Below are 26983 nucleotides of genomic sequence, written 5' to 3'. Positions count from 1 at the left end.
CAAAAAGGAAAGGAGGGCATGAATCTTTAAAGTAACAGTATTCCTATTAGCATGGTAGCTCACCAAGGCAGAAAAATCCCAAAAGATTAAGTCACCCATTTTGCAAAGTACTTAATCTTCCTAGAACAACCCTGGAAAATGTATGTCACCCTCTTGAGTACTGGAGTCAAACTCTGACCCTAAGACCTTTCTATCCATTCAGATCTGCATCCTTATCCACTCTTCCTAAGCAATAAAACAACAGTAAATTCATACTGGGAAGTAAATATTACAGTACCTCTTTTAGAGGCAGATAAACAGAGTAATAAATAGAGCTGATTTCACAGCGATTCCACTGGAGGAAAAAAAAAAATGGTACACAGTACTTCTGGGAATCATACCTGAAGCTCTTTGCATCGTATCAGTTTGGATAAGAGAGGAAAAGCATGCCTCTCTAACAGGATCCCACTGACCGCAGTGCAATGCACTGAAACTAGTGGACTGCATCTTATGCACTAGTCAGTTTGGTGTTTGGACTCTCTCTCTGGTCTTGCAAAGCCACAGTAGAAACTTCACGGTGCAAACAAGCTTGGAAGCTGTAGGACTTTGGACCAGCTCCTGAAGTCCCTCTGGTTCTCTTGGCTTGGCTACCTAGGAGGCTTCTGGAGAACAGCGTCGGGAGCCTAGATTAATATTCTCAGGAAAAATCTGAGTAGGAGGCCTGGCAAGTAAGTTTTCACTCTCCCTGTGATTCACAAGGAAGACAGACAAGGAATGTCTCTATCAGCAGACAAATGGTCTAGGCTTAGTAGCATCTTTAATGGTGACATTTCTTTACTAACTGCCAGTTAGTTACTGGAACAGCCTCACTACAGAACAAAAAAAATGACTTCTAGCGCAGTCCAGGGATATGGCAAGGGTTATTGCTTGGCATTATTCCTACGTGTGCTTGACTCCAGCCTGTGATGCCTAATGTAAATTAGACTTGGTCTAAACTGCAAAGTGCCTGTAAAAGCGCTGGGGATGATGTTGCCCTGGTGAAAGCCAAGGCCTGGTCACCTTCCATCTTATGGACACAGAAAGCCAGGGCATCCAAGGTAACTTCATGAAGAGACAGCACACACATGGCTGCTGATGGCAGCAGTAAACTGGATTTCCTAACTCAAGAGCCAAGTTCGCCTCTGCAGAGAGCAGCGTTTTCAATTTTGGTGATAGATATACCACAGCCTGAGTTTCCTTACTTACCAGTTTAAGAGCCGAGAGCGCTGCCCTCTCCCCGCCTGATATTCCTGAACAAGGCTGAAGCATCTCCTCTCCCCCCCGCCTCACTGGCACCACAGGCAGGACCTGAAGGCAGCCTGGCACCCCTGCACCCCATGATCACAAGCTGTCCTCACAGCCAGGCTGCCGGACAAACGACAGCCTCACAGGGAGGAAGAGCAGCCGGACCAAGCCGACCTGCATGTACAACAACTGCTTAGCAGTCCTGCCCGGGAGGTCGTGCTGCATTGGGGCAGGCTAGTTACACTGCTGCTTCCATAGCCCAGGAGCCTCCAATTCCCTGTGCTGGAGAAAAGCATAAATATTTCCTGAAATCAAAATCAGAATTAATAAACACAAAGAAACCATCTCTGGCTCAGGAAGCCTCCCAGCCACAATTGCTGGAGATCTGGAGAGTATCTGGGGGAAGTATGGCTACATACATGCTATATTTTTATGCTTTCTCCAGACCTCTACCCCCAGACCATGCTAGGAACAAGATACCAAGCCAGGCAGACCTGTGATATGACCCAGCAGAGCCATTCTTATGCTCTTAAAATGTAGAAAAGTGTCTGCTTTCCCCTATTATTGGTTCAAACTAATTTTGCTTTGCATTTTTGAGTCTGACTAATGGAATTCACAGCCTTTGCAAGTTAATACTTCAATCCAGCCTTACCCAAGCCGTGATGTGCAGAGCTTCTATTGATATCCCACCGCCGGTACCCAGACAAGAGCATGTTACCAGCTCACCACGGGACACCAAGCATCCCTGGCTGCGTGGAGCACTGCTCCCTCTCTGGCAGCTGGGACATGCACAGGCCCTTCTGTGGCAAAGGATGCAATTCATCAGGGATTTTCACAGTCACCTCCTTAACTGTGTGACCAGATTGGTCTCATAGCATACGTCAAGCGTCACACAGGGTCCTGCTTCTGCCTCTTGCCTGATGGCGATCTGGGGGAAAGTTAGACAGGTGACAGCAGCATGGTTGGTCTAAAAACTTTAAGAACCATAGTCCCATCATCCCCAGCACCACCTTTCAGAGTCCTGCTCTCTCTGCCCGCATGCTTAGAGTCTTACAGTGTCTTCAACTAATGGCAAGTAAAACCAAACCCCCAGTATGTTTCTACTCGAAGTGTTTCATATAAAACAGTAGACAGAGAGGAACAGAAGAGGATAAAATTAGAAGATCAAAGAAAAAAAAAGAATGAAGGAACTGGTTAATACAATTCCTACTTGGTGTTGCCTTCGCGCGACCGTGATGTCAGCTGAAAACTACTGGCAAGTGAAACCAAGAGGAATGCGTCTCTGCTGAAGAGCATATATTCACTAGGAAGCAGAACACGTAAGTTGACAATAACTGCATGTGGCTGTCCTGTTTGTACAGGATCAAGTTCTTTCCCGTGCACGTAGCAGCCCTTTAAGAACCACAGTCCATGACGTCACCCAGGAGGCACGGTGCCAGACATCTTCCTTGTGGCTCTGCTTTTAACAAACGGAGCCCCCAAAAGAATTGGACGGATTAAAAACGTCATGCTCAGTCACTGTAGGCGAAACCCTGGGTGCATGGATGTCAACAGGGACGTTCTCATCGCTTCAGCGAGCCAGGATTTCACAGGGAGATTATCACATCACACTCGTCTAGGGATCCAATGCAGCCAGCCACAATCTCTCTCCAATCACTTAACAGAGAACGAGACCGCTCCGGAGGGCGAGGCATAGCAGAAACCTACTCTAGATGCTCCAAACCGCCCTAGCCAGGAACCTTTCCCCACACTGGCCTGAAGTACCTTGGGTATCTGAGGATGACTGATGGGAAAGTTTGATCAAGTTCTGATACCTAAGAGTATTCAAAGCATGGCGGCAACTTTCTGTGATGTTTATAGCCAGAAATTTAAAAACAGAAGGAAAAAACACAAAGCAGTGAGCCTTCAGCAGGCTGGTCTCTGCGGTCTCGAGTATAGTATCACCCAGCTGATCAGAATGCCTGAATAGAGATTTGAACTTTAAGTGCTCCCTAATGCAAACATACCTTGATGTACCTTCTGCCTTCACAGAAAACCTTCTTTGAATAACAGTTGGTTTGAACGCAGGGAAAAGACACTTTTTTTAGGGGCATAAGAGTTTAGGAATATTTCACTAAAACACTGGAGCAAATAGAGACCTCATTAAAAATGAAAATATTCATAGGAAAGAGTTATTCCAGATGAGTCTTAAGTTTCAAATTTCTCAAGATGTTGAGCTGTAACATTTTTCAAGGGAAAAGTTCCAAGTTGAGAGCCTGAAATGGCTTCATTTAAAACAATGTTTCTTTCTTCTACAGATTTTTTTTCCAAGCTCAGCTGTTGAAGCTGAACTGCAATGTAAGAAATTTTTCATGTCCACAACAGGTCCAATAACATATTTTTCTCCTTTTTTATTAGAGGTGCGATTTCTACCCCCTTGGCTTCCAAATGGAAAAAGAATTACAGCTCATCTTTTTTCATTCCTCTTAAAACACTCTTCCCCACCCAGACACAGTGACAAGAAAAAAACTCCAGTTTCTACTAGGTGTGTTTGTACCTCTGTCTCCCAAATAAAAAAAAAAATAATAAAAAAAAGACTGCCTCCTGCTTTCTAATTCAAGTACCTAAGCTGCATGATTCACCTAGAGCGGTGGAACACGTTCAGCTTGGGGAGCAGAGCAGGTTTAGAGATTTAAGGCAATAGCTAACAAGTGGCTGGCTTGGTTTAGAGAAATCCCACAGTATTCCCCCATGGCCTTGTTGAGTTCTCTGCTCCCAGGAAGCCTCCAGCAACCGCTGCAAGGCAGACTCGAAGCCTTTACTGCAATGGTAGTAAGGAATGGCATTACATCCCACACCCAAAATACGTACTTGCTGTATGTATGTATGCCAAGGCCACGACTCTGTTTTTCCTTCATCTTCAGTTCTTGGGCAAAGTTACATTTCTAATCTGTACATAGTGTTCAGCTTAATCTCTCGCAGTTTATGGACTTTAACACAGAGGCAATTCTCACTGCCACTGGAAGGAGTGAAGCTCCCCTCGTTCCTTGCAAAAACTCTGCCAAGGCAGACGCTCTAGTCTAGCCTTTTCATATAACACACGGAAAACAAAACACCTCGAGAACTGCCGTACAGTGATGACGACAAAGTCTCTAGAAACATGGGTTTCATTTCTACCTCTGCCACAGATACCCAGCGTGAACTTCTGCAGATTCTTGAAGATCTCACCCTGGCTGAACCGACTCTTTAAAGCCTGAGTAGCCCATCACATTAAATAAAGCTGCGAGTAAAATAAAATGCTACTCTGTGGCTGAGGAAAAGTCAGAACCACATCCTGAAATTCTGTGTATCTCAGTTCTGGACAAAATAAGCATCTTGGCTCTGTTTTCTAGTGCCAAATTTCTTTCCAAAACAAAGGTTCCTGGTTCCTAATCCTTAGTGCCAGCCAAACTTGTCAATGGTTTATCATTGAGTTAGGGAGGAGAAGCTGCCTCTCACCATGGCCAAGATCCAACCCAGCTAACCACAGGGATTGAGTTCCACTCCCAGTTTGCTCAAGCTCTTTACATGGTTAATGAAGAGACAGACAACGTTGTAAGGCAGTTCACATGTTGATACAGCTGAATCACCCGCTTTCTGTAACCTGAACTCCCGGGAGACTACTGGGCATGATCATAAAGAAAATAACCACCATCTTGGGGGCCAAGGCCAACTTTTTAATCCATCAATCACTGGAAGGCCACGCTAACCAGACTGTAAGCTCACAGGGGTTGGCTCTCTGCTGTGTTTTATTAAAGACCTGAATGTGAGCAGAAGTGCAAGGATGTTTCTAAGCCTGAAGTCTCAGCCAGAGCCAACGCAGCTAAAATTTCCATGGAAAGCTTTAGCTTGAGGGAGGGGAACAGGGTGGAGGGAATAGTATCAGTCACTTTAGTGACAAACTCCTGCCTGGCATTGCCTCCTCAGAGCATGAGCCAGCTGCAGTCACTTCTACCAGCCTTCAACGGCATCAACCCAACTGAAGTGGCTCTATTCAGATTTGAGCAATACTCATTTTAGCTAGCAGATTCAGCCCACTTTGAGGACAAGACATGCCTAGTGGGATTTGGCCAGTTAATGCCCACCCATTTCACTGGGTGCCCAAATACCCACTCAAAGTATAGGACAAATCTTTCCATTACATCTAGGAAGATTAACAAGTAAGCAGGCCATCCTTGTTTCACAGATATGGGAAAAGAAAGAAGAAAAGGACTGTGGCAAGAACACCACTCTTACCACCTCAACATGTGGTGGAAAGGGCTATCAAGACCTATACCTTCAGGATTAATGTTGCAACAATAGTTTTCACACCAGCAAGAAGACACAATCTTTTCCTTTCCAGGCTCTGCTAATGTCATAAAACCACAGGAGCTTCAGGTGTTGCCCAACACTCACACCTAGGTCCTTCAAATGCTCTGTGCCAGTAACACCACCATTACCTGACTTTTCTCTACACAGTGAGCTCATAAATAGTTATGAAGAGAATATCCGACTTGATGCTCCCTGTTTTCTGAGGCTGAGCTTCCAGCCCATGAAGTATCATGGATTCAGACTGGTATCATGTTCTGACATTGACCCTGTGCCAGAACATGCTCCATGTCTGGCCCAGCAGAATTGTTCAGATCTACCTTTGTAGCTTCAGGCTTGGTGTTTCCAGATTGTGGGTCTGCACAGGTGTTGCCTCCGCCCTAGATCTTATATACAGACTCAGTCTACAGTCTCACTTCTGATAGTCAGTTCTGTGCAGACCAAGGAAGCACTTTTCTCTCAGACCTGTCCTACCTTTTAAGAAATCTGGATTTTAACCACTCACACAAGTAGTACAAACACAGTACAATCTGTTTCACCGAGTACGATTTTTCTAGTGTCTAATAGTTCAGACAAATGATTGAATGGGTCCTGTCTGGCATCAACACACATCTTAAAATCAAGCCATTTTAGAGTGTCTTACACCAGTCAGCACATGCTTTAAGGTGCTTAAAAACAGGCCATATGGCAACAAATCCCTGCCACTAGCTAAATATCCTTTCTGGCTTACTATCAAATATACATCCGATGAAGGATTAGCACAGTCCCACTGAAAGCTAGCAGACCTGAGAAAGCTTCTCAAAGCACCCACTTAAAAAATTGATAATGCTTCTTGTCAGGCTGCAAGATATTCCTACAGCCACGTTGATGGGTAACTCAGTCCTCTTTCTGCTGTCACCCCTGTGTTGGTGATGGCAGCTGACAGAAGCAACAGAAGAGAACAGAAATCACCAAGATAACTTGAATGTCTGATGCAGGCATACACATATTTATTGCTCTATGTCAGCCATCTGTCTTTTCAGAGAAGCCCCAGAGTCTCTCATCTCTTTTATGCACAACAGCCTGCAGAACGGATGGAAAAGATTCTGGAGTAAAGGTGGTATCTGGTGTGAGTGAGGGTGAAAGTATTTTGGCTGGTAATTAGTGGGTATGCAAAGGCGTGGGAGTTGTGATTCACCAAATGCTTCCCTTCCCCAGCAGTTCCCCACCTTGCAAACAGCAAACAGTTGGCGCTCGGGAGCAGTAACTCAGTGGCGAGGCATCTGGCAGAAGCGTTTCTGGAGCAAGTGCCAAGGCTCGAGCTGCGTGTCAGCCAGAGCGTCTCCTCGGAGCAACTCTGATGGAGCATCACCAGGAACAAAACAACATTTCCTGAAACTACTGCAAAGGAAGATAGAAAATTCATCCAGCCCTCGATCCAAGAGGGTGTAAAATGCAGAAGGATCATGCTTTCTCCCCAGTTCCAAATAAAATCCCCAATATAGATCTGCTGAATGGTCCCAAGGAACAAATTCAGCAGTAGCTGGGCCTGAGACACATCAGCCATTAGAAAACTAGTGTGCTAACAGCTGCAGGAGCACAGGATTTATTTATCCCTGACATCATGGGCTACCATAGCTGTACATGCCCTCAGCATAAGACTGCAAATGATCTTTCCCAAGCACAGTGGTACTTGTCCTGACCTCAGTTCCCCTGCTAGGGAATGCACATGCAGGGGGGATGCTCGGTGTGCTCCACGTAGAGCCTAGATTTAAAACACCGGAAAGCTCACAGCAGGACCTTCCCACCTGCCTGAACTTCAACCCGGGTACTTTTCTCCTGTGTAGACAATTTGAGGATGAACACTGAACATCGGCCCCTGAACAATATCCAGCATCACTGACTGTTTGGAATTGGCACAGGGAACAATAAAGCAGTGGCACCCTGCACAATCAATGTTGTCAGTTTTTGCAATACCTAATATTCTATTCAAGATGCTGCTCTGGCAGTTGAGTTATCTTGTCATGAAAAAAAATAATTTAGCAGTTATAGTTCAGCAAGGCCTTGGGAACGGGAACTAACAAGCCCTGAAAGATTTAGGAACAGATGATGTTGAAAAAAGAATTTTGTTTTAATTTTCAGTCTTTGAGGTCCTGACTTATGGTTTGTAAACCACTAGGGACCAACAATACTTAAGACCTTGTCCAATTAGAAAAGTATCAAAGGCGGTGTCAAAGTTAAAATATCAGGAGTCAGCTTTAATTGTTCCTAAGGGGAAACTTCAAGACTAGGAGGGAAAAAAAAAAAAAGAAGTTCCTTATTAACTGAGGGAATGATCCCATTAAACATCAATAACTGCGTAGAACATCATGAAGCAGTGAAACCAAGCAGTCTGAATTGGGAATGATATGTGATATGCACTACTCAGCAGTTTGAAGTGTAGTCACTTCTCAAACTCTAGTCAAATACTGACTAGTCATAAGTGCAATGTTCTCTTGCTTGCCTTTGAAGGGAAATATGTATCCACTGCTCTATAACAAAAAAAGATTTCTGCAAAACACAAGTTCACATCGATGCACAAATACCAAGTTCCATTCTCCCGAGCCACTGGCAAAAGAACTAATTTTCCATGCCTAAATTAACATTTCCCCTACTGTGCACTCTTACAGACCAGCACACAAAAGTGGGAAAGCCACGGACTCATGGTCAAAACCAGAACCCACAGATTCATCTGTGGAAATTACAGCCCCTGTCACCGTGAGATTACCTGGGAACCAATTAATCTTTGGCATACTTTATTCCCGCAAGGCTCTCTGTTGTACAGAGTGGAGAAGTGAGGCTACACAGCTTTTACTGCACAAAAGATGAGTCCGGGAGCAGGGAATGGTACCTCTCTCTCCCAAGCCATGAAGCTATGAACTACTGAGGCAATCTTCCTTCCTAGTATTCTGGCAAAGCAAGCGCAAGAGCAGTCAGATGTGTCCTGAGCACAGGGCACCCCTCTGAGACTGGCACTACTCTTAGCCAAAATATTACTGATGCAAGTGTCCTGAGCAACCACAGGCCTTTCCTGGTATTGATTCATGGGTGGGCAGATGCTGGAGGAAACATTCGTCTACATCTATGCAGGGTGGAAAGAGCAACAAAACTGTCATAAGAGCAGGGAAGATCAAACGGGAGTTAAAGTACTTAGATTATTCATTGCTTCTATTTTTTGCCTCCATTTGTAGTTAAGCTGCTAAGGCCAGAAGAAATATCTCATAGAAAAAGAACCTAGAGATTTTAGCATCTGTCCTTCTTTCCTTCCAACCACAAACAAAAAGGTTTTGTGAATAATAAAGTATTTATATATAAAATAGAGTAAAATGCCATTATGACCATTGCTTGAAAAAAATACAGCAGATGGATCTAAATGAAGCACCCTAGGGAATCTAAGGCTGCCTGAGAAAGCAGAGAGGGGATGGAGGTGGAGCCCTCCCTTCTCCTCCTCTTGTGATTAGGAAGTCCACGTGACATGGGAGACCTCTCAGATGCAAATTCCTCCTCAACCTGATATAAAACTAAACTTCAGGTTGGATCTTGTGTGTCCTAGAAGGGCTGCTCACACCCCTGATATTCTGGCCAGGGTCTCTTCCTAAAGCTCCTGGTCCTATACAGTACAAAAATCCCCATACCCCAGGACTATGTTTAACTAGTAGGTTAAGGCACCTTCTTTCACAAATTACGGGCTTTGCTTTTAGCTGGATATACTCTCAAAATGGCTAAGTGAATTGGGAAGAATTTTGGGAATAATTTATTTCAGTTCAGTCCTCACACAAAACCTTTCCACCAGTTATTTACACTTCCCGCTCCTCGTGACCAACAGCTTTGCTCACAGTCACAAGCCAGTTTATGGTTTATTGGCCTCCGATATGTACACAAATAGGACCATTAAAATAAATCCCTTTGCCTTGCCTGTTTCCTCTGCTCTTCTTACTGCACAGAAAGGGCTAGAAGAAAGCAAGCTTGTCAGTGACTTCACCACAGTATCAGTGAAATTGCTAGGAAATAGGCCTAATAAGACTGTCACAGTAATTGGCAATCAACTTTAGGGGCAGAAGGTTTTATCCTTTCTCTTCTGAAGCCACTGGGTAGATGCCTCACAGTGGACTGGTGTTGCAAGGTTATCAGTTTCTCTTCAACCTGAAGGGTAAGCTCCTCCTGAGCTTCCCACCACTCCAGGATCCAAGCACATGGTACACCCAGAGCCAAACAAGACACACTAATGAGTTTTTCCACATGCTGAAACTCAACAGTTTGAAGAAGCTGCTAGGGCTCTTAGAAATAGAAAGCTTCATTACCTGCCTTGGAAAACTTTGCTCTGTGCTCTACAGTACAGTCCTGCCCATGTTTGCGAGGACATTTGAGGTCATGAATGAAAAACATCAGTGCACATTTCTGTTCAATTCTGTGAGGAGGGAAAAAGCCATGTTTAAAAGCAGACTTGTGATACAAGTATCACGCAATCTCTGTGGCAATCCTACCGGGGCAGAGTACTTCCTGCGGGCTAAGGTGTACAGAATATATTCAGCATACGAACAGCCTGACTGCAGGATTGCCACAACTCAGTGATCAAAACTACTCCTCTATGTGTGTCTCCAAGTTAGTGGCTCACATTGCAAGTGGGTTGAAGTTTTAAGTGGTAGCAGATGTTGGCAGTATGCTCCAGACCTTTGTTTCATGGATTCCCAGATAACTGCTGCTTTTGTGCTAGTCCTTCTCTAGTAATAACAATAAAGTGCCATTTATATAAGGTCTTTCATTCAACAATCCCAAAGTGCTCAATAAATTTAACAAACCATTAATATTCAACAGCTGTATCACTTTACATTTTAAAAGAGGCTGCATACATCTCAAGTAATCCTCCACATTCCCACAAACGGTAGGTACCATAATTACCTTCAGTTTGCAGATAGAGAAGCAGAATTAGGGAATGCCAAAGGCCACAGTATACTCTGCTAATAACAGAAGGATTTAAACAGAGTTCCTGGCTCTTAACTCTGTCCCATTGCGAGCAGGAAACCACCCTGCCTCCAGAAATTCACACGCACTGATAAGTTCAGTGTTTTATCCAGAATGCTGAACTGAAAAGCAAGGATGCGTTCCCAGAGCACATGAAAAACACAATGGTGAAAGTGAGTCAAGTCCAATCAAAAAAACAAGAATTTTTTCACTAACACAACTTAAGCTAGGTAAAAGCAAATTTAGTGGCCCAGGCAGGATATTGGAGAGAAATCCAGTAGTGACCAAGTAACTGTAATCTTGTTCGTACATCCCACTGGAGAGCAGAACAGCAGAATTCCCCGAGCACACATGTCACACAGGAGACATTGCTTGGAAAAATCAGCCTTGCCAAAACAGCAATGCCATCTTCACATCACCTAGATTTCATTTCCATTAGCTCACAAAATATCCAAAATGCACGCAGGCAGTTGTTCCCGCTGATGAGAACCAGCAGCACAAAATGAAGCAAGCACCCGATTGCCACTCATACGTTGGATTCAGACAAGGAAGGACTTTGGCTTGCCTCATGTCCCCATCTGGCTAACACAAGCAGAGTGGAAATGCACAAAGGTAATACCTATCTATGAGGCAGTGGCCAGGGTACAGCACTAGCACCCAGGCTCCCCAGATTATCTTCTCAGCTATGCAGCTGGCCGCTCTTTTGACTTTCTGCACGGGCTAAGGAGATAGGGTTGTGAAGTGGGCATTCCTGCTCACCCACAAGCTTCATCAGTATTGGCCTAAGCAAAACCAGCGTCCTCTGAAGCATGAAAGCCTTCTTTGCAAGTCCGCATCTGTGAAGTTATTCCTGAAATGAAACCTTCTGACAGGCAGTAGCTGGACTTCAAGTATTCCAGCTAGTTAGCTACTGTATAACTAGGTCATGCTTCCACCTCATCAAAAGGGCATCACTCGGGAGATCCTACTATTCAGCATCCAAACAGTCAAGTTACCATGTCTCAACAACTTACCTCCCCACCAGCAAAACCACAGTAGCTGAGCATCCGTGCCTAGACTGCACAAAACACGAGTAACAGGTTTCAGCTAAGGCACAGGACAACTCTCACAATTATCAACCGTGATGGTGTGCACGAGCAGCAGCAATCCCTTCAGCTGCGTCTGTGCCCTAACAAAGCAAAACATCCCTTATTTGTTCTTGTCAGATTGTCTGTTCACCTTTCAATCCTACTATGCTGCTTCTACCAAAGGAGTTCAAGCTCTGTCACACCATTTGAATTATACTGCATTTGTTCATATTTGAGGCAACGTAAAGAGGCATTTGCAGAAGTCTCAGATAGTTTGAGACCATGGCTCATCTATGGTCACAGTAATATAAACTGTAACTTAACTGTGTATCTCAGTTCATAATTGCAATAATTCAATTTTTTGGTTTTGCCTAAGCTTTACCTACTTATGAAGAAAACTACAGACCTACAACCACATCAAAATCACTTTGTAACTGACCATGCAATAAAACCTGGTACTTAACTAGTGCACCTTATGCTGGACACAAAGTGAGAATACTCACATCCTCTCCTAAGCTTCCTTGCTTCTAATTATCTGATACTACTTCTCCTGTTGATATGTTACACCCTTGCTCTGCACCTGAATCAGGAATTAGAAGTGGGAACCATGGCTATTAGAAGTGCTTCCTTCTCTAGTTTCTACCAAGCAACCTTGGACAACTGATCAGCAATGCAACCAGCTGATAACACAACCAAATGGAGACATTGCCAAGCTCTTCTCAGCTGAATTAAAATAACAGCAAGTAAGTAACATGGATTGTATTTATAAAGTCACAAGACTAGTGCTTGGCCCTGACTGGGGGTGAGGGAGAAGGTCCATCCAAGGTGACGCCCAATTCTTTTCAGCTGAAATAAACTGAATTTCTACCAAGAGGAGCCAGGTTTCATAACCTATAATAGGGAAAGCGTTCACTGGACAGAGATTGTGTGAGTGTATAACAGAGGCTAGACTGGGGCCCGTTTTTTTCATCATGCAGAAATGTAACAGCTTTTTATTTCGTTTTATGACTCAGTGTTCCCAATGGAAAGAGCACACACATCATGGGTTTGGCACTGCACACCACTCAATTTCCTACCAGCCCCATCCTGCAATGAATCCAGTACAGCCATTCCTTTAACCTCTTCAAGGAGGGGTTTGTGCCAGTGGCAGTCTCCAGGAACAGGAGGGGTGCAAGGCAGAGATGTGTCAGAGGAAGACTGCTCTCTACTTGCAGAGCATTCAGCGTAAACCACCACTATAACAAAAACAAATGAGCCCAAGAGACAGTCAGGGGAAGCTAGAGAAAGGTCTCCTCCTGGCATGAGTCAACCCAGCTCCAAAATAGTTGAAAGAGCTATTCTGTTTTGCATTGGGTAAAAATTGTCCACCATAACCCGTTACAGCTCTTGTCCCCACCGATTCATTCCCCAACATACTACTGGGCTACACAGACACAAGGATGCCATAGGTAATTGAACAAACTGAGCGTGCAGGCTACAGCCAGGCTTCTCTCTACTTGAAGACAAGCACAATCTGGAGTTTTGAACAGAAGGTTGCCTTTCATGTTTCTTCGTGTGTTGCAAAAATGGCAAAGTACCCCTGAGCTGCTAAACTGCGAGGGTTTCTATTTGGTCCACAATGTGCACCTGGGAGGATTGCAAAACTGCAAAGATCCTCATGACCTAGTCAAAAAAAAAACCCCAAAAAACAAAGGAACCAGCTCTAAATCAAATCTCAAACCTAATGGAAGCCTTTGCTGAGTTAATAACATTGCCAAGAGATTTCTGGGTCCATACTGTCTTATCTTCTTTCAAATTCCAAGCTTCTTTCCCAGGGTCCTTTGCCTAAATCCATCTCACCTATCACCTCAGGTGCATCCTTCCATAGGGTCCAGAGCAATTAAGCACACAAAAGTGTGCCATATCACATTAAAAACACAGGGCAGGGGGGATCTGGGGGAAGTGCTCTGAAATACGGGATTTCTTAACGTCTCCCTTTCTGCCTCTTCTCTTCCCCAATCACATACTTAGTAGTGCATACACTACTAAGTATCATAGCTCATCCTCAAAGTCCCTATCTCTTTGCCTTTGTCTGCAACTATTACATTTTATGAATTTTAGTTAATTGGGGCTACCTGATTAAGTGATTTGCCAGGCCAAAATACTAAAACTATAATGCTTCAAATGTGATGAGGACTCTAATTTCCCCAGTTATTCCTCCTACTGAGTTTGCTACTATAGATCTGACCACTCTAACACACGCATGACAACACAAACGTTGCAGTGGCAAGGGCTGATATCAGCTCCACCAAACATAGGAGAATACAAACGGTTAAAAACCCGTCAGCTTTCAAACATGCATGTTGAAGGATGTCAGAGCAGCATGTCAAATTTATTACAAATGCTACAGGGACAAGAAGCTAAGAGCTGCTTAGGGTTTGCCAACTATATCTGTGACATACAAGGAGAGTCCTCCAATAACTCTGAGTAGGAAAACTCTTCTTGGAGTCAAGAGCTTTTTTTTTTTTTTTTAAGTCACCCCTCCCACTGCATGACTGCTGCCCAAGGCAGCTATTACTGGGAAAAATATTTGCCACTGATGGATTTGATACAATAGGGAAGAAAGTGGTCTGGTGCTGTGCTGTTAAATTGATCAGACTATGGATATGCCAGTATTTCTGGAGTTCAGCCTCCCCCACTTAATATTTTTGATGCCTATATCTGGGAAATTTACTAATTTAGTGGAATTTAAGTTCTGTACTAGGTGCCTAAAGACAGCATGAAATTTAGAGTCAAAGAGGAAAGCAGAACCACCTTCTCCCTCATATGAAAGCTACTGAAAAATAGAGAAATAAATTTGAATCAAGGGTTAAACATGTCCATATCTATTTTTCCTTCCCCTTTTCCCTCTGCTGTTTTCTATGCTTTAGGCAGTCTTGCTCTCAGTGGCTTCCAAGCAGAGCCCACAAAGTTCCTTACCACAGTTCTCCTCTTGCCATCTGGCCAGATGTGTTCTCTAGGGGTCGTGCTAGACTTCAGAGAGGACAAGGATCCCACCTCAAGTCAGTAGGAGATTGCCCAACAATGTGCGCTCACAGCCCAGAAGGCCAACCGTGTCCTGGGCTGCATCAAAAGCAGCGTGGCCAGCAGGTCGAGGGAGGTGATTCTGCCCCTCTGCTCTGCCCTGGTGAGACCTCACCTGGAGTACTGCGTCCAGCTCTGGAGCCCTCAGCACAGGAAGGACATGGAGCTGTCGGAGCAGGTCCAGAGGAGGGCCACAAAAATGATGCGAGGGCTGGAGCACCTCTCCTATGAAGACAGGCTGAGAGAGTTGGGGTTGTTCAGCCTGGAGAAGAGAAGGCTGTGGGGAGACCTTATCACAGCCTTCCAGTACTTAAAGGGGGCCTACAGGAAAGTCGGGGACAGACTTTTTAGCAAGGCCTGTTGTGACAGGACAAGGAGCAATGGTTTTAACTAAGGGAGGGCAGATTTAGACTGGATTTAAGAAAGAAATTTGTTACGATGAGGGTGGTGAGGCACTGGCACAGGTTGCCCAGAGAGGTAGTGGAGGCCCCATCCCTGGAAACATTCCAGGTCAGGTTGGATGGGGCTCTGAGCAACCTGATCTAGTTAAAGATGTCCCTGCTCTTGCAGGGGGGTTGGACTAGATGACCTGTAAAGGTCCCTTCCAATCCAAAGCATTCTATGATTCCGATTCACTGGAAACAGGACTCCATCTTTTGTCTCACATGCTCTCAAAGATGTTCCTACTATCTGGTTGGGTCTCAAAATATAAATGGTGAAGCCAACTCCCAATTCCTGTTCTCTTCCCAAAGAGGGGCACAATGAAGCACCTCTATTATAAACATCATAGCATAAGTAAATATTGGATCATTTTTCTAAACTGTTGATGCTGGGTATCCAAATGGCTAAATATATATTCCTTAATTCCTGTCTAGGAAGAACAGGATTTGGTTTAAATCCATGCATAAATCAGGACACTTCCTTACACTTACCTTGACTGTGACTTAGTTAACTGAACTAAGGGTTTTTGATTTTTGTTTAATAGCCTAGATCACTGTAAAAGAGTCTGGAGAAGATCCATGTTTCTAACAGGACACATCTTACAAAAGTCTGGGAACTCAACCACAGGAAAAATGACAAGACTTCAGAATGACTCATTGGCGATATTTGCAAAGATGTTGGAAGAAACTGGGTAACAGACTAATCACTCTGATGTACTTTCCCCCTCTTTGGTAGGTTCCCATCTGCTCTGCCTCACTTTCTGAAGACCTCGGCATACACGTAAGGGCACTTCTCTGCTTGCCGACAGGCTGCAGAGCTAGGACCGGTGCCACTGTCATGCCTTTTCTTTACCAGGGAGGTACTGTGAAATCAAAGCAGCCTTGGGTCACTTGGGCAGGTGGGGACGCCCACCCACCTGGAACAGGCATTGCAACCGAGGACCTCAGTGCCCTCCAGGACAGGCACTAGGGCACACTTAGGGCCACAGCTTACAAGCAGGCCTTCCTCTTTGCATTCTTTTAAACATAACCTCTTGCTAGATGCAGTGCACTCCACCATAATTGTGTCATTCTGGCCTCAAGACAGAGGCACAGCAACCTGTGGAGCAGCTGAAGAACAGGACATTGGAGCCAGATGCAGGAGCCAACTACCCAGAGCACATTGGCTTGAGATCTACATACCCTCCAGCTACTCCCTAGTGAATCCACAGCCACCCTGCAATACAAGTGCCTGGCAGCTTTGCATACTTTACCACTTGGTGGCATACAAGTTAAAGCTTAATGGTGAATGCTGGAAAAGAGAAAGGACGTTTTTCAGTGCTGATGGATACAAAGAAGCAGGCACAAATACAGATTCAGATACGTACATTATTAGCTGGTCTTAGAGACCCTCTCTGGGGATGCCGCTAACAGGGAAACACCTCGCCCTCAAAGTATTTCACCAGACATTCTACACTGCTTCCCGAGGCTTTCCTACCTTCTTCAGATAGATCAGCTACTACAGTGACCTTCCTCCAGTCTGGTATTCTGAGTACTAACTATGGAAGGCAGAAAAATTTAAAATAAACTGGAAATTCTTTCTAAATGGCTTTTTCTTGAGACTATAAGAACATTTTTGCAAATGCTGCAGTCATGTTCTAGTGAAGAATCAGTTATGGCTTCATTAAAAGCTCTTCAGATACCAACAAAGACCTGAAAATTGGATAAGTACAAGTTACAGTAAGAATTTTCTAAAAGGGGAAAAAAAACTTCTCTCTCATCTTGACCAGTGCCCCACATCCTTCCTAGCTTAGCTTGTCAGCTCTGGAGCAGTGCCTCATAGTGGGATCATTCAACTCATCCTCAAATGTTTTTTCCTAAAGAAAGTAAAGCAGTGAAGTTGCTTATGAAAAAATAGAGCATTGTGGCAACAATTTATACCCTTCTATGGAAAAAAAATAGGGAAGTTATTAGTTTCCCAATGGACTAAACCAAGTATTGAGAATCTGATCATCTGTTGCTTCTAATGACAATGAAATGCCAACAGTGAAACTTAGAATTTCAGAGTCAACGTTACCACCAACGTTTGCAGCAGCTGGCCAAAAAAATTCCATTTTACTTGCAGCAGTAAAGCCCACATGGTCCTTGGTTTGACGTGTCAGTCCTACTAAACTTCTCCACGTTGTTAAAATCACATATCTTGATCCAAATCAACTTGCACTGAAGTCAGAAGACTTGTAACTGACTACAGTGGGAACTGGATGAAACCCTAAGAGATAAAAACCATTTCGCATTCAGTTTAAGGAGGGACCTCTTGCCCCCATGGTGAGACAGTCCTAGGAAACTACAGAAACACATTGTTCTTTTTCAGCCTTTTGCCAAGGCCAAAAAATTTAAGACAAACATGGATCTAAGACAGCAAAGGAAAAGACTTCCATTCCTCCCCCAGACATTAGCTCAGCTGAAATATCCTACTGACTTTTTGCTATCACTGCAGAGTATTTCCAGCTTCAGCTAATAGTACAGAAGAAATGAAAACTTGTATTTTGCAGCATGTCTGGGAATGAAATCCCTAATGCTCTATGTGAATCGGTTATTCACAAAAAGGGCTTCAAATCTCTCAAACATCCACTCTGCACTTGCATTACATTGTGGGGAATTATCTTCGCTTCAGAAAAATTGAAAGACTTCTAAGCTTATAAGAACAAAAAACAGAGGGTTTCCATCAACACAGTGACAACAAAATCTAAGTAAATATTAAGGGATCGCAAAATGGAAGTAAAAGCCAGGTGAGCATGCAAATTGAGAATATAAATCTTTCCCATTTCTCAAGAAAAAACAAGTGTCCAACATACTGACCCTGAACAAGGCAAGCACGTGAAGCTGCTCTCCAAAGAAGTCCGGAAAGATTGCATACTAACTCTACTGATCTGAATCACAAAGCATGTAAGTAGTTCTTACAGAACCCTGCCTTTCTATCTGCACAGGAACAGGGAGAATCTCAGCAACTGAGATTTCCCTATGCTAACATAGGAGAAAAATCTCTACATAGAACTAGGTTGCTCGGAATGTAGCCGAGCTAGGTCTTGTTTCTATCAGTTAACTGCATTCCCAGAACCACACCATAATCCACTGATTTGCTGTTCAGTCTTTTTCTACTCAACAACATGTTTTCACTTCTCATTCAAGGTCAGAGCTCCCTCTGTTTCCTCAAGCTGGGCATGGTTTTCTTTTACATCAACATCTCCTCTTGCGGTGTGAACGCACAGGCTGCACGGACCAGGACTCAAAGATCTGGCTGCCCCTAAGATTTCTCACAGGGAAGAGAAAGTCGGGTCCTTATGGTAAACTCTCCACCATCCAACTGAGGGTTCAGAACTGACTTCTTGCCTAGACAAATATCTGGGTACCTGTTTTCCACCGAGCTGAACATAACTACTCCAAAAAGGGCTGCTTGAGGGAACAGGCAGAATTTTGACCAAGACAATGGGTTAAGTTCACTCCCCCCCATCCATCAGCATACAGGCTCTCTTGTCATGTTTTTCCTTTTCAGGTTCACCAACTGTACCATGACTTTTCTCCTTTAGCAGCATCCAGATGGAAACAGTGAACTCCCTACCACCATGAAATTTCTTCTTCTGATTCTAATCTTGCTATCTTGGCTCTTATACATTGGAGCTGCTCCAGAAAAAGTCTTGTCAGCTTGCAACTCCCACCTGTGCCTTTTCTGCACATCTTTTCCATCCATGTCTACACATCCAGGAACTAACAAGATTAGAAAAAGAGTCTGCTGTGGTGCTTATACTCTCATTATGATCACCCAGCATGTTCTGTCAGGAAAGAGAGTCCACAAAGGGAGAACAATACTCCCAGACAGCTTGTCTTCACAGATATTTAGCAAGAGATATTTTGGCTGCTGATCGCAATCCTCTCAGTCCACACAAAAATCACTGCTTGTGTGACAAAAAGCCCCCACAGAACCTTCTCTTATGTCTTGCTCATACATCAAGCAGGAATAAGCACTAGACTTGATGGCAAAAAAATTGAAGTCTTAACTATAAAACTGCAACAATCAAAAAACCCAACTTTGATCATTAGCAGGAAGGGGAAAATGAGTAGCGGGTGTACATTCTCACTTCCACAAGCACATGGATAAACATCTGCTACGATGACACTCAGAAACATCCAGTATAAGCCAGCACTTGAGGGAACCAGATTTAGAGCATGACCTTCCAAACAACAGTTTTAGTGATGCAGTGGTGTGATCACATTATCACCCAGAGATACTTTTCTTGACAGTGGAGAAATGCTCATTTACAGAGGTGATACCATGGCACTTGCCAGTCACCTGTGGTTTCTGATTATGCGAGCACCTACATTTACTGAGATCTCCAAGGTAAAAAAAAGTTACGCTCTATCCTGAGGAGGTATAAACCACTCGAGATCCAAAAATCACACAGCCAAGAGCCCACCTCTTCTTCTGGCAAGGACAATTTTCCACACCAAGTCCAGCAGCACTGGCTGCACTACAGCACATCTACAGAACACCAGGCAGTAACAGCTCTACCACTAAAATAAGCTTTCAGTAGACTTCACTGCCTAAGGGGGAAAAAGCCCCATAAACCCCATTTGAGCTCTAGCCTGCTTCCAGCTATTAGATCTGGTTGTTCCCTTGGCTACTAGGCTAAGCCAAACAAACATTCACCGATCTCATCTTCAGGTAAATACTCAAAAGCCACAGCTTTGGGTTTTGTTTTAAAAGCCAACTTACTCATGAATCAACTAACTACACCAAACTTTGTGAGGCTGCAAATATCTCACATCTTCAGGTTACCAGATGCCCTCCAACAGAAATAGTGCTGCTGCCCAAGTTCCTCCTCCTTTATTCTGGCACCTTCCAGGACGAACATACAGCAGCATCTCTGTAAAGCGCAGGGGGGCAAGACCTTCTGTCCCATCATGAGCACCTGCAGTTCATCAACTACACAGAACCTAAACCTCACTCCACCTCTGCTTTCCCCACCCTTCAGCTCTTACGCCATTGAAAAGGAAGCAGGCAGTAATAAATAAACTTTGCAAGCCGTGGTTTGCATCACTCTGCCACACCATGCTGTGCACGCCTTGCCTCATTGTAGCTTAAAATAACCCATCCTCGCCCTGAGATGTCTGCATACATACTCTGCAAATTCAAGGAAATACTGCTTAAAGGTGATGTTGATTCAAGAGAAAGCCTGAAGTTCCCTTGAAAGAGCACAGCAGACTAGCTGATGTTATTTATAGCACTTAGCTGGCACATGTCTGCAACGTCCCACAAATCAAGGAAAGGGAAACCCTCTGCACAAGGGGGAGCACGCTACGGAAAGACATGGGAGAGCAGTTAAGGCACATAACGCCCATTTGCTTCATGCACATAGCCAGACTCTCCAAGGCCATCTGGGAGCGATCCATCAAGGCAGGTGGTTAACCACTCCACAGCCAGCCCTTCTGTGAAGGGGAAATAGCACGTTCTCACCATCTAACAAAAAACGTGCAAAGGTGAAGCCTCAAGAGGGTACTCGGAAAGCTGTTGGTAACACCACCTGCCACTTCTCTGGGGCCTGTGGATGTATTTGCAGAACATACAGGCTCACAAGCTACTAGTAGAGTGCTAATTTTTTGCCTTTCCCCAGGCTCTGCAGTCACAGGCACTGACCCTTCCACAGGGCAATTTGAAAGGATACCATTTAGTGCAACCCTACCAGGTTTACTTGTCAGACGAGAAGAACTTGAGCTTTTTCAGCCTTTTGCAACAAGCGCTGAAGATCATCCGTCTTTCAGAGTCACAAACTCAGACTGAAGTTTGTTGACTTTTGAAAGCCTTGGCTGAATTACAGTACTTGGGCAGGTCATGAAGGCAGGAAGAGCTACCTGTGTTGCATTATTTTAACCTCCAAATCAGGCAAAACTTAGCAGTGTTTGATTTGCAAACTGTTTTCAATCACAAATTCTATTAAGGGAAAAAGCTCTCAAGGGATGAAAGTTCAATTAGTGTTACAAAAGCACCCCAAACTGAAATAAGTATATTGCAAAAACATTAATCCTCCCTCTGGTACAAAGATATCTGACTGGCCAATAAAGTACAGCTCTCCCTTCTTCCCTGGCTGAGAATCAATATTGCTAACAGAAAAAAAAAAAGTCAGATATTCTTTCTGCACTCCATAACCAAAAGCTGTGCAAAACCACAGATGCTGCCTTCGACTGAATCAAACTTCAGCCTAGGCTTCTCACCTTCCAGAGATCAGTAAAGCACATCTCCCTCCCCAGGTCAGAGACTTCCTACAAACTGCTCAAGTGCTCACAGTAGCAGGCTATCTTTACTGTCATCCTCCTCTTCTCTGCTGGTTGGCTGATTCCAGTGTCTTTTAAACTCCAAGCTGGGGCCAAGGTGCTAGTTAGGAGATGCTACAGTGATGATGCATGCATCTTAAAGGTAGACAAGCATGACTGACTAAACTCTGGGGAAAATTAAACCATCCAATAACCACATAAGGTGAATGCATCTCTCCCTCTCTAGGTAGCAAGGACGTATCTGAGCTGACAGACAGATCAAAAATACCTGCCAACAGGCTTATGCATGTTAATAACGCTCCAAGATTTATTCTCCAAATCAGAGCCCTAAAACTTTCACTCACTTCTAGTACTGCTGGTGGTTTAGGCAGCTTTTCTGGCACATACCTGAAGGTAGTAAAACACATCCCGTTCTTGTTGAATGAGAAACAAGTTTTCCCTCAAAGTTCTGAAAGAGCACAAAATTACCTCCCCACTTCATCCTACTTCAGGCAACCTCAGATTATTAACTAGTTGACATCTTAGTTTCAAAATTATGTGTCACCTACCCAGCCCTCAGGCTGTTCCTACTGCATTCTCCAAGCTAGCCTTTGTACATTAAAAAAGTAAAACTTCTCTTTTCTGTTTCCAAAGGTGTGCTCACCTCCAACATCCAAAGAAATCTCACATTCAATTAACAGCTCAGCTGTGCTCTGTAAAATCCTTCAACCAACTGAGACCTGGACAGGCAGCCAAAAAGCATGAAAGAAGGAGCCTAGATAACCCCCACCAGATGATTAGCATTTAAGAAGGTTGTCCCCTGGAAATCAACTATTGCAAAATCAAGTAACAACTGGACACGCAACACGTGGTTTGAATGAGTCACTAAGCAGCAGGAGGAAAGAAAAAAATCAACATTTTTTGGCATACCAGACAATTCTTCCCACTCTCAATTCCACTCCCACATGCTTCCTCACTTTTTTATAAAATGTTAATTGGAACCTAAGCAGCCCAGGAGTCAACTACATCATGCTAGACACTGTACATATTATAAGATAACCCATTCCCAGGAGACGTATGGTAAAAAACAGGAGCGGGGGAAAGCAAGAGAAAGAAGGAACTGGTAACCCCTGACAAACAGCCCAAAAACTTGTTTATTAAAAACTTTAATAATTTCCTGTGGTCACAGAGAGTTTTCCCCAATGCTAGGACTTAACAGAGACACTCCAAACCTTTGGATGGTATCCGAGCAATTCCCTTTGACCTAAATTTTCCTCACCAAACCTCCAAAGGAGCATACAAAAAGCTTCTCACACTGACTGTACTTGCAGTTACACAAAGTAGTCTGCAGTAATGAGACTGGGCTGGAAATTTAAGCCAAGACAAGACCTTCAGCATGGATCCAAACTGTTAACAGAAGTAGGATCTTCCTCATAATTAGGCATTTTTCTTGTAATCAAATCAGTATTTTAGTATTTTAACACGAAAGCAGAATTTGCTCTTCAGGATCTCATGGGAGCATTTACTAATCCTGAGCTTTACTCACCAGATGTTAAAGGGCCATGAACATGTGAGGGCCGTGGGAGGCAAACAAAATGCTGAGCTAAGATGTGCCACGCAAATCAGGGAACATTCATGTCCTCTGAGTCTGAATGTTTTCAACTAAGCTTTTCACCCACCGACTGCTTGGACATATAGCAACATCATGCTTTTTGCCTAAAATTTAGAAAATAACCTCCATTCTGTTTAGAAAACGAAGGAAGTTCTCAGATCTGACAGAATATAAGTGCACACTTCATTATATACAATATCCCCAAGGACATTAGACATTCACAACTCTTATTTCAATACTGGGGTTCTTCCATAATTACACTGAAAAATTCACAGGCCCTTACCCACATCATCCAAGTAAAATGTCAAACAACATTTGGAGGACAGTAAAAGGTGAGAAAATGAACATACTACCTGTGAGAAAGGGACTCAAAGTTAGGAGCATAGGACTAGCCTGGGTTAGAACAAGGTAGCCCAATAGCCTGCCTAGCATGGTGGCAACTGGAGATGGTGTTTAGGCCTGGCTCTTCTCAGTGATCCTTTCTTCCCTCAAGACTCCTCCAGCACCCACTAGAACAAGGATGTTACGAGGCACATCTTCGCCTCTTCTTTTTATTATCCATTTACAGACCTCTAACCTGTGAATTCATAATCCCTTTGAGAGTACACAGATATGCTCTGCCTCTACCCCCTTCTGCAGTAACAAGTTCCAGAAGCTCGCTGTGCTGTATAGAAGTATGCTCCTTCATCTGCTTTAAACCAATGTCCAAGTGTGCCCTACCTCTAGAATTGTGGGATTTGCCAAATAAGCTTTGCATTCAGCTTATCCACTGCCTTTGTGATTTCCCAAGTCTCAGACATACCTCCTCTATACACTCCCTCCAAACTAGAGGGTCCCAGCATTTTTATTCTCTACCCAGAAGTCAGCTGCTCTATCCCTTTCATCATTTTACAGGTACTTTTCTGAATCTTCTCTAACTCTAGGCTCATTCTTGAGAGGTGGAAGTCAGAACTATAGTACTCAAGGGAGTTTTTGTGCAAGTGCACCGAAGTTTTACATAACAAGAAAATTACTGCCTCTTGTTCTCATTGCCCTCCTGGATGATGCTTAACACTGTTGGCTTTTTTCACTCTTGCACATTGATAATGATTTTGGACAGCTATTGATAAAGACTCTCCAATCTCCTTCCAGAGCTGCAAGTGCCAGTTACAAGTTCAGCATCATGTAAACACACCTATAGATTATTTTTCCCCTAGATGCATTGTCTTACCTTTACCTACAGAACACTGCAATTCACTTGCTACCACTTTGTCCACCCAGTTTTGGGAGATTCCTCCCATTTTCCTTGCCATCAGTGCTGCAATGACTACCTAAGAGCTTACTACCATCAACAAACTGGGACATTGTTGCACGTATCCTCCCCTGGGATATCAATAAAAATATTCAATGCATTGGTCCCAGCATTTGCTTCCTGGGGCCCCAAAGCAGATTCACCTTTACTGCAAGGGTGGCCAGTAAGCCCTACCCTTTTGCTTTCTACCTTTTAACCAGCTTTCAGGCCTTAAAGGAGCTTTCCTGTGATGCTGCAGCAATGTTATTTCCTCAGTATTTGGTGTGGGACATCAGATCTACTACATTGACTACATCCCCTTTATCCACATGCCTGAAGACACACTAATTGTTCCAGCAGATGAGGTGGTATTTTCTGTACAGAAGCCATAGTGGTTCTTCCCAGACTGTTTTATCTGTATGTTCAGTGGTGCATCATCTATACCACTAATATTTATTCCTAGCAAGATGTCCAACAGTTTGTAGTTCCCAGGCTCTCCCTAGAGACATTTCTGTGAGAGTTACACTGATAACCCACCAGGCCTCCAGCACAGTAACTGTTTGCAATAGAAAGTTAGATACCATTCGCCTGCAAGTTTCCAGTTTAATATCAGAGTTCCTTCAGGACTCTGATAAATACTGTGGTCTTGGCAGCTTTCTGATATCTTACTTGTATACAGGAAACATTAGACTGTATATATTTACTGTAAATTGATATAGGTACCCTGAGCTACCCACCGCAAAGAACATGTTGGGGTGAGAATCTGCAGCAGACTGACACAAAATTATTCAGCATCTGTCATTTTCCCCATCGTCAAGGACAATTCCTACCAATTCCCTTGCTGACTTCCCACCTGCAATAACACCTACTTAACATAGTTAAGTAACTATGACCACATCAGTCTGAGCACCCTTTGCAAAATACTGCTTGATTCTGGTTTTGCCCTTTTCACTTCTTGTTTACCATTTGATCTTCCATGTTTTACAGGCTTATTCTATTCTCCTTGTTTGCACAAGCTTTCTGCTTTAAGTGCCAATCTTTCCTCCAAAACACCTCCTCAGCTCTTGCATGGAGCCACTGCAGGGCTGTTAGGCTTTTACTTGCAGTGAGCCATGGCTTCTAAAACAGTAGGTTGAAGTCTCCAGGTTATACATAGGCATTGTAGGCATCTTGCTTTGATTGTTAGTTTTAAAACAAAAAACTGCAAAAGGAACTGCTTCATTTTTTGCGTGGAACCCTTTCCTAAAGTAGAATTTCCATATAGAGAATTTATTTGGCCTGTTCTCTCCAACTGCACATGAAACCTAATCATATTGTGACAGCCAGAGTAGTTCTCCAGCCAACATCTGTACCAGGCAGCACTGAAAAATAAATCAAGAGTTTGTTTCTTGTCTACTACTAGTTGTTCTAGGCAGCAACTACCACTGCATTCAAGTTCTCTCTACATCTCACCCCAGTCTGTTTAAATGAGGTAGCCAAAATCTTCCACTAGTACTACTGTTCCAATCACATACCCTTCTGATCTTGAGATCTATTGTAATGCCCTAGCAATAAAAATGCAGTACAGGACTTCCAACCATGAAGATTTCATTGCAAGTCCCACCCCAAAACACGCCCAGTATTTTTACGCTGTTATACTTTGTTATCCATTTGCACATCCCACTTTGTTCCCCAACATTTGCAGCCTGGTAACACTATTATAATTATTTTGGCATGTTATGTCAGGGTCAATGTCCAGCAGTTTAGTTACCCTGTCTTTCTCAGGTTTTCCACCTGGTGTAAAAGCACTTGCAAGTTTTGTCCTGCTCCATCACTCAATATTCACGTGCCAGTCAACTGATACTGCAGGTGCTCTGATTTGCCTTCGCTTTTCATTGTAATAATGCTGTTTGCTTCAACCCCAGCATTTGCACAGGTAGTACAAACACTAACAATGTTCTTTGTGTGGACCGTGTCAGTCACAAGCAGGTGCTCTTCCACACAACAGGGGAGAAGTCAATCTCCAGTGTTTTCCACACTCCTGAAGTTTAGCACATGCCAGTCTGGAAGACCAAACACATACAAAGCTCCATAGGATTTAAGTCAGCTGAGTCCCAAGAGCCCAACTCTGAGATCAAGCACTGCTGATGCACCAGATCAAGGCTGAACCCATTTGCCACTGATTTACTACAGAAACAGCGTTAAGCATTAAATATCTGGGAGTAGTTAGTATTTAATGCAGCTAACCGATTTGTAAAAATATAAATACCAAAGGTATCAGTTATTTCCAATTATTAGCTCTGTTAAGGGCAGGGTAAGCTGAACACTCCATTTACCATGTATCAGCTGCACTGTACTGACAGGCTGAAAATGCAACTCGTGAGTTGGAACTACAGTAAAATGTTTGAACTAAATACAGTTCCCTTTGTTTTCTGTAGCATTAAGTTATGCAGTGATACTTTCACTGTGTATGGTACGTAAGTCCCATGTGTTTATTCATAAACTCAAAGCCTAAAAACAGATCCCAGTTAGCATAGGAAAGCACAATGTGTCATCTTCCTACCCTGAGTTTGTAATGCTCAGAAGGACTGCAGGAAGAGCTGGTATGCTCTATCCCAGGCAGGCTCAAGCCCACATAAAAAGACAAAGCAATAAAACGGGCTGCATACCTCAAACATCCATCAGATTTGATATACCT

At 43.7% G+C, this 26983-nt stretch overlaps 1 long non-coding RNA gene across 1 annotated transcript in view; it reads right to left on the bottom strand.

Annotated features, from left to right (window-relative positions):
* The window catches only part of LOC142414472 (uncharacterized), a 37705-nt gene that overhangs the window by 8327 nt on the left and 2395 nt on the right, over positions 1–26983 (bottom strand). The gene's annotated exons all lie outside the window — the stretch shown is intronic.

Source organism: Mycteria americana, chromosome 9 (assembly GCF_035582795.1).
Source record: "Mycteria americana isolate JAX WOST 10 ecotype Jacksonville Zoo and Gardens chromosome 9, USCA_MyAme_1.0, whole genome shotgun sequence".
Classification (NCBI taxonomy): domain Eukaryota; kingdom Metazoa; phylum Chordata; class Aves; order Ciconiiformes; family Ciconiidae; genus Mycteria; species Mycteria americana.
The sequence above is the reverse complement of the archived record's forward strand: the minus strand, read 5'-3'. Positions and strand labels throughout refer to the sequence as shown.